A 12,050-nucleotide genomic window follows, 5' to 3' on the forward strand; every position below is an offset into this window, starting at 1 on the left:
GTGGTTTAGTGTTGACCTGTGAACCAGGAGGTCATGGATCAATTCCCAGCCTGGACTGCAGGTTCGATCCCCAGTAGGGGGCATGCAGGAGGCAGCTGATCAATGATTCTCTCATTATTGGTGTTTCTAACTCTCCCTCTCCCTTCCTCTCTCTGAAGTAATAAAAAAAAAAAAAGAAAGAAAACGAAAGCTCTCCCACATACACAGCGAGCACCCATGGAAGATTTATCTCACTCACTAATGAGAGAACCAGCAATATGATTGAGTTGGTACAAAGAGCATTTGGGGAGCTGGGTAGTTAGAAGCATGGAAAGGAAAGATGAAATAAGATCGCTAAGTTACATAGAAAATTTGTTAATGTCCTCCAGGCAACACCACCATGAGGTTTGCAGTTCTCTTTTCTAGGATCGGGAATCATTTGCATACCTTTTGGGCAGAAACCCACACGTGCACACGTAACTCCATGGTTATGGCACTGCTCAGTAAATAACATGTCCAACATAGATGTGTTTTGTAAAGAACTAAATAACCCTCATGTGGGCCTATTAGACCCTGCCCCAGTGTGACATGGAAGGGATAACAGCCACCCTTTTGCTTTATTTACAAGGCTTTTCAAAATAATGTTTCTTAGCAGAATATTAGAAAAGTGGAAATGAAATTACCATTATTTGCAAATGATATTATATATACGTGGATAATTCAAGGGAGTCACAGAAGCCTTTAGAGCTGGTAATAGGCTGACCTGGACCCCCAATTCATGTGTTGGGATTGTAACCCCAGGATCTCAGAACGTAGCTGTATGTGGAGTTCTGCCTTTACAGAGGTGGTGGACCCTAGTCCACTGTGACTGTGTCCTGCAGGAAGAGGTGATCTGGACACAGACATGTACAGAGAACGACCACATGGGGAAGACGGCTGTCTACGTGCTCAGGAGAAACCAACCCTGCAGACACTGATCTCAGACTTCCAGCCTCTGGACTGTGAGGCAGTGAATGTCTGTGGTATGAGTCCCCCAGTGTGTGGCACTTTGTTACACAGCAGCCTTAGCTGACTGATACTCAGGGCCAGCGTGTCTGACCGTGGAGAGAGCCCCAGAGGCAGTGGGCTGGGATGTATCCACACGCCATTGCCCTTCACCTCCTCATGTGAGCCTGCATCCCTCAGGAGCAAGGGGCCTTCCCTGCCACCGCCGGCACCAGCAGCTGTGTCCCCCGGGGCCTGTTCCCTAAGTCACAGGCAGGCACGTCAGGCCAGCTGCTCCCTGAGCAAGGGCTTCAGACTGTACAAAATGTACAAATGTAAAATGCACACATGTAAAGTGTTACAGTGGACTGTTCACATTTGGAAGAAAATGCACAGAACATCAGACAGCGACTTTACCAAGAAACATGCATGATCTACGCACAAGAGGCTGGAGGTGCTCAGTGAGGTGTGAAGTCTCCCGACTAAATAGTAAATTCAACCCAACTCAATTAATAAAGTGAGAGAATTCTTTACTTGAAAAGTTGATTCTACAATTTCTACTGGAGGTACAAATAGGTAACAAATGCCAAGACCAATCAGGGACCGGGGTGGGGACTTCTGTCCATAGAAGCCAGCTCTGGGAGCACAGTTCCTTTTCCACCTGAGGCTGAGTGTCCCTGGCTGAGCGGAGAGAACAAAGCAGAGCAGAGCTGTCTAATGCAGAGAGGCCTGGCCCCAGGGCTGCCCCACAGCCATGCTGTACGTAGTTGAGCTGTTTTGCACTGAATAGTTTTTCCTCTTCACCATACCCCAAGTTGGGGAGCCAACAACCATCAGTTGTCAGCACATAGTCAACATTCCACCTCTCCTGAGGCTGGAAGCACTAGGGGGATCATGAGACAGCTGTGACTGACGGTCAGAATCCAGGAAAGTCAGCATTTCCCCAAGGGCCACTCTGATGGGAAAATGACTCTTGGCAGTGGGTCCAAAGAGACGTTCCCACCCGCAGGAGCAGAGTTAGGGCCACCTGGTCCTCAGAGCATCTAGGTGCTATTTTCAAGAAAAGTGGTGTTTTTATTAAGAAAGTTATCGTTTCCTACAACCTCAGGCCTCAGTGATAGATATAAGGAGGCCCTGGGATGGCCCCGAGGTCTAGGCCCGTGGTCGGCAAACTGCGGCTTGAGGGCCACATGCGGCTCTTTGGCCGCTTGAGTGTGGCTCTTCCTAAGCCTTAGGAGTACCCTAATTAAGTTAATAGCAATGTACCTACCTATATAGTTTAAGTTTAAAAAATTTGGCTCTCAAAAGAAATTTCAATCGTTGTACTGTTGATATTTGGCTCTGTTGACCAATGAGTTTGCCGGCCACTGAGCTAGGCACCTCTCTCCATCGTCAAAGCAAGCAGGTCTTTGTGTTGCCTGCTTATCATCCTTTTGAACCTGTCCTGGCAAAGGCATGTGTATAATGCTAAGTAACAAACTAAAGGAATATGAAATACTCCACCAGCATATTACAAATTCTGTACAAACCTGTAGTGTGTGTATATTCTCACAAGTGCTCTAAAGGTGGAGATTATAATAGAAACTTTATATGTAGAAAAACAGGGGCTCTGAAACTTAAGATTCTTGTCTGAGACCACACAGCAAGTGGAAGGCCCATAACTAAGAGTTAATAGAGCTCCTGGCCCACGGCCCTGGGGACACTGAGTAACTCGAGGAATCAGGAAGGGAAGTTCAGGTGCATGTGGACCCTGTCGACCTTCATAGTTGACCCACGGGAGGGTCAAGGCTGTCATAGTAATATATAGAAAGGTTCAAAAATGCTTTAAAAATGCCTGAAAAATATTAAGAAGGTTTTAAAATGTTTAAATTAACTTTCCTTGAAACTTAAAGTGTGATATTAAGAACACATTCCCCACTGCCCTGAAGCATGTGTACCTCACAGATAAGGATTTGAACTTCAGTAAATAACTCAGAGTGACTTGTCAGGATAACCACTTGAGTGAATGATGTACTCTCCCTAGATAACCACATGTAGCCCCTCTCCCTGTTTGAGATAAACATGTGTGCATTGACCTAACTCATTGATAGCCACCTGGACTGCTGCAAATGGGGTGCAGGCTTTAAAAATGGGGATCCTGACCAGCCCAGTGCTCGCCTGTCGAGATAGCCACAAAGGCACGTCCTCTTGTCAGTCCAGCAAGTAATGCTGCTCCACGTTCCTCTTCCTGCCAGATGACAGAAGAACGGCCAACACCTCCTGATTGAGACTCGACCGAGCTCTCGTGTGAGGAACGCCGGGCCCCTGCATCCAGACCGGACAAGCCCAGCTGGTGGACCCCAGAGGACAGCACCACCAGGATCCCCAATAAGCCTGTACCCGCAGCACCAGAAATTGTGTGAGTAATAAAGTGCTGTGTGATTTGCAACTGCATATGTTTCACATGTTGTAATTCCTCCAGCAGTTAATTGAATTATTTTGCGTACGCTTAAAATTTAAATGAAAGCTTCTGGTCTTTTTGGTCCTAACCCTGCCCCTTGGTCCTGCTTGCGTAGAGCAGCCTCTTCACTAGCAACTACTTGAATGTCCCACACCTACACAGTTAAAGTTTATCTCAAGGAACGCCTTAGATAAATACCCCAGATCCTTTCCCAGGATCTACTTGGGACAATGGCCATTGGCACTGTTGGATGCCACTCAGCTACTCCGCCAGGTGGGAGTCACCACACAGGCTTGTAGTCAGTGCGTCTGTCTCTCCGTGTCTGAACCAGCCCCAGAGCTTCCCGAGAAGGCACATCCCAGTGGACACCTGGCGGGAGGGCGTGTCTCCCTGCTCCGCGCCTTGTTCGGGGACCACAGGCTGCCCGTTCACGCTCCCAGGGGACTTTAGTCCATTTGAGCGCTGCATCGAAGCGAACTTCCATGTTATAAAACCATGAATTATTAAAGAGCACTCAGGAATTTTGTGTTCCATTTGTACAAATCAATGAGCAGAGGGCTACATTCAACCTTTGCTTTGCTACTTGTGTTTATAAAGGCAATGCAAGCCAACAATATCAAACATACACAGAGAGCAATCCTAGTCACGCCAGCAGTAAATCTAAAAATGGCCTCTGTAAATCTATATGAAGCAAAGGACTAGTCAGTTGGTAGATAGATTTTCTTTTTAATTTTTGCGGATGTTTTCAAAGGTACACAGGAGCACAAAGACTCACGGAGCCCATCCCCCACATCTAGATGGAGCGCCATGTGGCACCTGTTCTTCCTGCGTTAACTGTTCTTAGAACCACAATATGTTCAGATAAATGAACTGAAGAGCCGAATAAATGCAAAGATTATGCAAATGTATGTGGGTACTAAATGTGAATGTTATAAACATGACAATAATTATTCAATAAGATCGACATTATCAAAATAATTCTAGAATTTAGACAGACAAAAACAAACACATTAAAATGGCCCAAAGCATTTGAAAGCCGGGCCGGGCTGGTGAGCTCCGTGTTAAACTGTAAAGCCACAGAAAGCACCGTTAGAAAAAGCAGACCCTTCTTATAATTTTAGGGCAGGGAAGGGCTTTCTGAGCCTAACACCAAAAAGCCATTAAGAAAAATATTAACTAATCTGATCTTACAAAAATTTTAAAAATATTCACACATTTATAAATCGAAAAGAATTTAAAGACAAACTATTATAATTATTAGTATGCAAATCTGGTCAACTTGCCTGGTATGAAATTAGTGTGCATAAATCAACTGTATTTCCATGTGAAGAAAAACACAGATAGAAAACAAAATTTACCAAAGACAGAATTTATCTGGGAATCAATCCAACAGAAGATGTATAGAACTTTTACACAGAAATCTGCAAAGTGCCATTGAGAGAAATTGAAAGTTTCAAAGATAAACAAGACCTCCTCTGTAACGTGGGAGTGAGAGACATTTTAAAAGTTCTAAATGAATGGGAAGCTTTTGGTGCGTTCTCCCCAAATCATCTGTAAACTCCACAGAGCCCCAGTTAAACCCCAGCAGATAGCGCCTGCAGAAATTCACATGGTGACTCAAAACTCAGATGCGTCCCAGATAATCCGGTGGGTGGGGAGGGAGAGTGAAGCTTATTGTAAAACAGAGTATATTAGGAAACTATAGTGACTGAGCAAGTGTGATTTGCACAAGGACAGACAAACTGCCCGGTGCTTCAGAATACGGTCCAGAAGTAGACACACACAGCGCTGGGGTGGGGAAAGGGCTTTGTTTCATAAACAGCCGAGGCCCTATCTGTGGCGATAAAGGCATGTTGTGCACTCGAGCAAATTGTCTTCTAGAAAAAGCTGTGCTCACTCACAACCTATTAAATTCCTGACCACCTCCCTGTCGGGTCAGCTGTTAACTCTTTCCTAACCTGGTTGTTCTGGTTTTGGGAGGTTTCCGTGTCTTCATGGAGCACTTGGGCTGCTTTTTTAACAATCGCCTCTTCGCGTCCACTGCCCGGCTTTCTGTTGGGATGGTCACCGCTTCTCTTGGTGACTTGGCGTATACTTTATAATCTCTCTACGTATTAAAGATGTGTTTCTTTTTTTTAATTATTGTCTAAAGTTTTATATATGTCTCCTTTTTCCCCAATTGACCTCCCTCCCTAAGAAACCAGAAACACCAATCAGAAAGGTTATATGCACCCCTATGTTCATAGCAGCACAGTGCTGATGCTGGTGGCAGGTAGCATGGGTGCTGGGTGCTTAGATGCTGCGTCAGGTGGCTCCAAGGGGCAGCTTCTACAGGCCCAGCCCCGCAGTGACCAGTGGACGTAGGGACATGCAACCCAACCCCTGGGCCCGATTCAGGTGCCTCCGAAGGGCCACCTGCCTCAGGCCTCTCTGTGGGCCCGACTGGGGCCTTTGTGGAGACTGCATGCCCCGTGTGGAGACTGCCTCTCTCCTCGCCTGCCTCCTCGGGGTGGCTCCCCAGAGGGCCCCCCCCCCCCAGCAAACCTGCTGCCTGCTCACCTCCACCTCGGAGACCGCACCTGGGAGAGCCCTGCCACAGCGCTTCAAGCATAAAGAAGCCCTTACGTTGTCAATCCTGTTCATCCGCTTTACGGGTTTTGCATCTGTGAAATCCTTAGAAGGTTTTCCTGCGTTCCCGCAGTGACGTGAATATTAAATATTTACACTTGGAGCAATATGGCACCTGGCGTGTAATGTAGAGAATCGAACTCCATTGCTTTCCCCAAGGCTCTGGCAGGCGCAGTGCCGCTTATTGAACAATCAATCCCTGTGCCACTGATTTGAAATATCACCTTAATAACAGAGTAAATCAGTAAGGGATTTGGATTTGCTTCTGGCTTCCTGGTACATTAGGCTGGTCTCGTCCTGCGCCAGCCACGCTGCTGGGGTCCCACAGCCTCTGCGTCTCCCCACTAGGACCAGGCCCTGGCTCCTCCCAGGGAATGGCCACCATGTGTTTTATTTGTAAAGTCGACAGTCCTCCCTGCTCACATCTGTGGGCCCCAGTCCAGCCTGGCCACACCATCAAAGTCAGTCCTTGACGTCTGTGTACTGACTGGTGATAGTGACATGTCCCAGGACCCCAGCACAGCGCGTGGGCACAGAGGAACGCCCAGGACCTGTCCCTTAACCAGGCGGGAAGAATTTTGACTCCTGAGCGGTCCCGCCAGCCCACACTGTCTCCCAGGCAGATACCTGTGTCGGGACAGATTGCAGACAAATGTCCTCTCTCCCACCGCTGCTCAGTGCAGACCCCTTGTCCACTCTGCATTCAGGTTAAGCGAATCCTGTTCAGACTTTGGACCCCACTGACCTTAGGAGGGCCCAACGGTGTTGCCCCAGTGACTAGGGCCGGTCACTGCCCAGTCCTGTCTCCCTCACGATGCAGGGAAGACTGGTGGATGGGGAGGAGGCCTCGCTCACCCAGCCACCCCCTCCAGGCAGACACCGGCCTCCTCAGCACCGCTCACCTGCGGGACCTGGAGTGCATTATTCCGGGTGCACTGAGGCTGCTGCCAATCTGTTGCTGTCAGTATTGTCTCTGCGGTGTGGTTTGCTCTTGGACCATCTTCTAGGAGGCTTCTCAAGTGTGAGATGGTGAACGTGAGTGTTGGCGATCCATGGGATATCCTGGTGGCCCGGGGGGCCAGGCTGTGCCTCCTCAGTCTTTGCTCTTGGCAGAGGAGGGAGAGGGTAGACCCAACAGTGCAGCTGGCCCCCACAGCGGGTCTGGGGCCCCGCGTGAGGCCCTCTCTTCCTGCTCATGGGCCCTGCTCCCTCCTGTGCACCCACCGGAGTCTGAGCAGTGAACGGCCCTGCCTCTGTCAGGAGGCCTGTGTGGATCAACATGGAATAAGGGGATGTATGGACCCTGGAGGAGCCACTGCTCTCCCAGAGCTGCAAGAGTTGTGAGGGTCCCCTGCCGCCCCCCCCCCCACGTGAGTATACATACCCCCAGATGTCACTCTCCTGTCTGTGGCCACAGCCCTCACTTTCAAGGCAGAATCCAAAATAACCCCAGGTGAGAATGAGACCCACAGGAGGAGTAATTTCCCCAGATTCTCCCCTTCCTCTGTACCTTAGACTCGGCTGGCCCACAGGAATCCAGAGGGGCTGGGAACGTGGGCTTGGGGGGCCCTGGGGCCGTTCTCCAGGAGAGCTCTGCTTGCTCTCAGAGGCAGTGTTTAAGCCTTGTTTTGTGAGACATGAATCCAGGCAGAGATTAAAAATAATAACACAACAACACTGAGGTGACCAGATAAAAAGGGGGGGAGGTGGCTGAGGATCGTCTACCACAGATGAAAGAGAGCAGGGGCAGGGCCCCCCCCCAGGGCCCCCCAGGGCAGATGGAGGTGGCCAGTGGTCAGTTTTGGACCCGCTCACCTGCCTGGTCACAGGAGACTCCTTTCCTTGGGATAAAAGCGAGACCCGCCTGCCTAGCAGGGCTGAGCGAGGATCAAAGACAAAAGCTGCTTTGCGTCAGAGTATCGATCATGTAACTCCTTTTTAAACCCTTCCACTGTGAGATAATTTCAGACTTAAAGAAAAATGGCAAAAAGTAACCCCGAGTCCCCGTGTGCCCCTCCCCCATCCCCCCCCCCCCCCAATGTTGACGTCTGGGATCGCCATGGCGCAATGATCAAAACTGAGAGATTCACATCAGCCCGATGGTATTACCTAAATGACGAACGCTGTTTGGATCTCATGTTTTCCACAAATGTCCTGTTCCCGCTCCAGGATCTCACATTGCACGGAGCGGCTCTGCATGACTTCCTGTAGAACGCCTCCAAGAACTGGTTTATTTTCTCAGGGAGTCTTTCGAAGGACCTCTCACCACCTCATGAGGAAGAAGTGAGGGGTGTGGGTGTCCTTAGGGACAACCAGTTACACAATAAGGCAAATATCCCGGCGCCTATGCCGAGGGGTATCTGACCCAGCTTTGTAACTAGCTAGGGGACGTCTGGAATCTGACAGCCACAAGGCAGCCTCGGGTCGCTGCCGTCCGTGGGGACACAGGGAAGAGCCTGGTTTTTCTCCTGGCGGGTACCGACAGCTGCCTGCTCAGCCATGGGTCACATAACACAGTCCTTTGGAAAGGGTCCTAGAACTGCCCTGAGCTCAAGAAGGACGACAAATAAAATCTGGAGCCCATTAGGATACACGGATGCATCGGAGGCCAAGTTTGACTGCCCGGTCCGTCGCTGAAACGGTAAACCATCTGTGGGAAGGCTCGGGCTCTCTGGGGTTGCCAAAGACACCAGGCGGCTTCCAAACATTCGGGGACAACTGGAAAGTCTGTCTACCCTCAGCGTCACCACGCGAAACTTCAAAGCAGAGGCTGCCGGCCCGAGGCTTCCCACTTTCAGGATGGCGGGTCAGGTGGACCAAGCCCATGGCCAGGTGCCTGCTGAGCGTGGTTGAGGAGTCAAAATTCCACCGGAGATGAAAACACAGCCCTGGTCTCAGAGCCTTTGCCCTGAGAGCCGGTGGTTTATGACCTGGAAAAGCTGTACGTACGAACTCCCAAGGACTCAGTTGGTCCAGGCTCAGAGAAGTCAGGCAGGAAACACAAAGGAGATGAAATAGAGGAGGCTCGGTTCAGTTTCCCATCTCGCTGGGCTGTGGGTGGGCACACCTGTCCCCTCGGTGCTTCCATCCCCTCACCAGGTGGCCCGTCCCCAGCACAGCGGGCTTCCCTCCGTGCACCCTTCCGGCTGCCTGTCCCCTGCCCAGATGCCCCGGCCCATCTCTGCTGCCCGAAGACCTGCTGCTTGTCCTTCCAGACCCAGCTCCCTTGCCGCCCCCCGCCCATGTGTCCTGCACTAAGGGGTGCCCTCCCAGCTTGTTGCTGGGTATCCTGAAAGCTCTTGTGCATTTCAGAGAAATTCTGTGTCTGCCTAGGGGTCCCCATCCAGCTCGTGTTTGACGCTTGTGTCCCAGCCCTGAGCACAGGGACCCAGTGGGTGTCCCTGGAAGCTGGTTGGACGAAGGGGCAAGGGGAGCAGAGGAGCATGCTGTTTCCCTGGGGAATGGCACTAGTAGGTAGGATGACTCGTTGCTACATCTGAGGAGCTCAGAGCAAAACTTCAGTTAACTGTGGGAGAAGGAAGACGGAGCCCTCAGCACTCAGAGCCCTTCACCCCTTCCCCACAGACCTCGGAAACGCCCAGACCAGCTGCCCGCGTGCCGTGTCAGGAAGCAGAGCCCTGAAAAGGGAAAATGCCCCAGAGACACGAAACGCCGCGTCTACAGATGCCTCTTCAACAGTTAGGGACAAATCCTTAAACACCGGAGGTGCCCGGAGCACCCACGTGGGCCCAGGGCTGGAGGCCAAGACTGAGCTCAGCGCTGAGCTGATGCTCCTCAAGGACAGGGGACCCTCGGAGACACGAGCTGTGTGGGAAACATCCCAGGAGTGATTTCAGGGGTGGCAGCGGGATCGTTCTTGTCAGATACTCGATGTAGCTCGGTATCTTCAAAGCTTGACGCTGTGGTGCAAACGTCGGTTCCACGCCAGCGATTGTTGGGGGCCCGATCCGTCCCTGGTGCTGCTTCCAGTGCTCCGGACCTGGGTGAACAGAACAGGACCCGGGACCTGCCCTCCAGCACGAAGCTTTCTGAGCGCCATCGGCAGGTCCATGTGCAGCTGTGGGGCCGACAGGCTCAGGGAGGCCTTCTCTGTCACAATCTTGGTCAGAGTCCATGGGCACCTGTGGGGAAGAGTGGGGCGAGACCTAAAAATGCAAACTTGCCCTGAGGCTCCCAGAAATGGAGACCCAGGAGGCCATCATGGGGACTCACTCTTGCTGCTTTGTCACGCCCACCCCTGCTGGCTGGAGACACCGTCTTCTTTGGATGACAAACAGAATCTGTGGGTCAGGCCTGAGTGACCTCTTGAGCCTTCAAGGCCACAACAGGCAGCAGCAGCAAGACTGGCCTGCCAGCCCTGCGGGAGGGGCAGCCGAGGGTCTTGCCCAGGTGACAACCCATGGGACCCTCCACACAGGCCACGCTGGACCTTCCCGAGAAGAGAGGATGGGCCAGAGCTGCTGTGGAGCCCCGCTTGCTGGGGAGCTGTGCCCACCCAGACTCGGGCGAGACAGCCAGCTCCCTGCTCGGCTGCAAGAAGCCGCCAACACCTCCAGTTCGGCGCTGATTAGCAACAGTGTGTTTAATAGAAATTTCAAGGTTCATTACGGAATGTGGATTAATTAAATTGAGAGGGAAGATAATGAAAAATATTCCCACTGGACACATAAAAGAGCAGCCCTGCTGTGGCAGGAGGAGTGGATGGAAATGTGCGGACCTACTAGACCCCCCACGTTTGCCACTTGGAAATGCACGCAGTGTTCCTGCTGTTTCCTCTAGAGCAGTGGCTCTCAACCTGTGGGTCACCAACCTGTGGGTCGCGACCCCTTTGGGGGTCGAACGACCCTTTCACAAGGGTCGCCTAAGACCATTGGAAAACACATAGATAATTACATATTGTTTTTGAGATTAATCACTATGCTTTAATTATGTTCAATTTGTAACAATGAAAATACATCCTGCATATCAGATATTTACATTACGATTCATAACAGCAGCAAAATTACAGTTATGAAGTAGCAACGACAATAATTTTATGGTTGGGGGTCACCACAACATGAGGAACTGTATTAAAGGGTCGCGGCATTAGGAAGGTTGAGAACCACTGCTCTAGAGCAAAGATGGTGGCAGAGTCCCCTGGGCCCGGGACAGCCGCGGGGACGCGCGGCCTCCCTCATGTTCTCCTTTGGCATTCCGGCTGAGTCAGGCTGCCCCCGCCCCAGGCCTAGCATCACAGGAGAGGTCCTTGGCTGGTGTCCCCGGGGACCTTGGAGCTGGCCAATTCCTCATCGCTTTCTTTACCAAGGGTTCTGGGAGGGAGGGAAGGAAGAGAACTGGGCAGACTCTTTGCTCTGAGCACAGTCTGGGGGAGCAGGGCGGCTGGTGACCCCAAAGGTGCTGCTGGTCCTGGATCCTGGAACTGTCCTGAGTCTTCAGGGAATGCTGGCAAAGTTGGCTCCGAACTTACTGACCAACCTGTTGGAGCACAAGGAGCTGATTGAGTTAAAATACACACACACCTACATACTGAGACTTAACTCCCAGTCTCCTGGTGATCGGTGGAGCACTCTTTGCCAGCACCACACACACTCTGCCCTGTGCGTTCATTGTTATTCTCATGAGAGGCTGGCCATCAGTGGGCTGTGGGGCCTCGGCTCACTCTCACGGAAGAAGTTGCCCCTCTGGACCTTTTAGGAGACCTCCCGAAGGCCCCTGGGGGCCCATTGCCAAGTCTATGGGGGCAGGCAGGTGGGAATATTCTGATGGCCTCAGTCAGGACAGGATACGGATTTGGCCTGGGCCAAGGAGTGCATATGGGAGGCAACCAATGGATGTGTCTCTCTCACATTGATGTTTCTCTCTCTCCCCGCTTCTTCTCCCCTCCTTTCCACTCTCTCTGAAAAGCAATGGGAAAACTATCCTCAGGTAAAGATTAACAAACAAAACAAGAAAGAAAAAGAAAACTCTGTGGTAACAGGCTTTGCTCCTGCTGCTCCTC

At 51.2% G+C, this 12,050-nt stretch overlaps 1 long non-coding RNA gene across 1 annotated transcript in view; it reads left to right on the top strand.

Moving 5' to 3' along the window:
• Positions 1–2,981: 2,981 nt before the first annotated feature.
• Positions 2,982–12,050, top strand: part of LOC106727638 — an 11,138-nt gene continuing 2,069 nt past the window's right edge. Inside the window, exons 1-2 of the long non-coding RNA XR_001363871.1 lie at positions 2,982–3,361; positions 11,957–11,977. This is a non-coding gene — a long non-coding RNA (uncharacterized LOC106727638). The remainder of the gene's footprint in view (positions 3,362–11,956; positions 11,978–12,050) is intronic.

The sequence above is a fragment of the Myotis brandtii genome, unplaced genomic scaffold (assembly GCF_000412655.1).
Source record: "Myotis brandtii unplaced genomic scaffold, ASM41265v1 scaffold112, whole genome shotgun sequence".
NCBI lineage: Eukaryota > Metazoa > Chordata > Mammalia > Chiroptera > Vespertilionidae > Myotis > Myotis brandtii.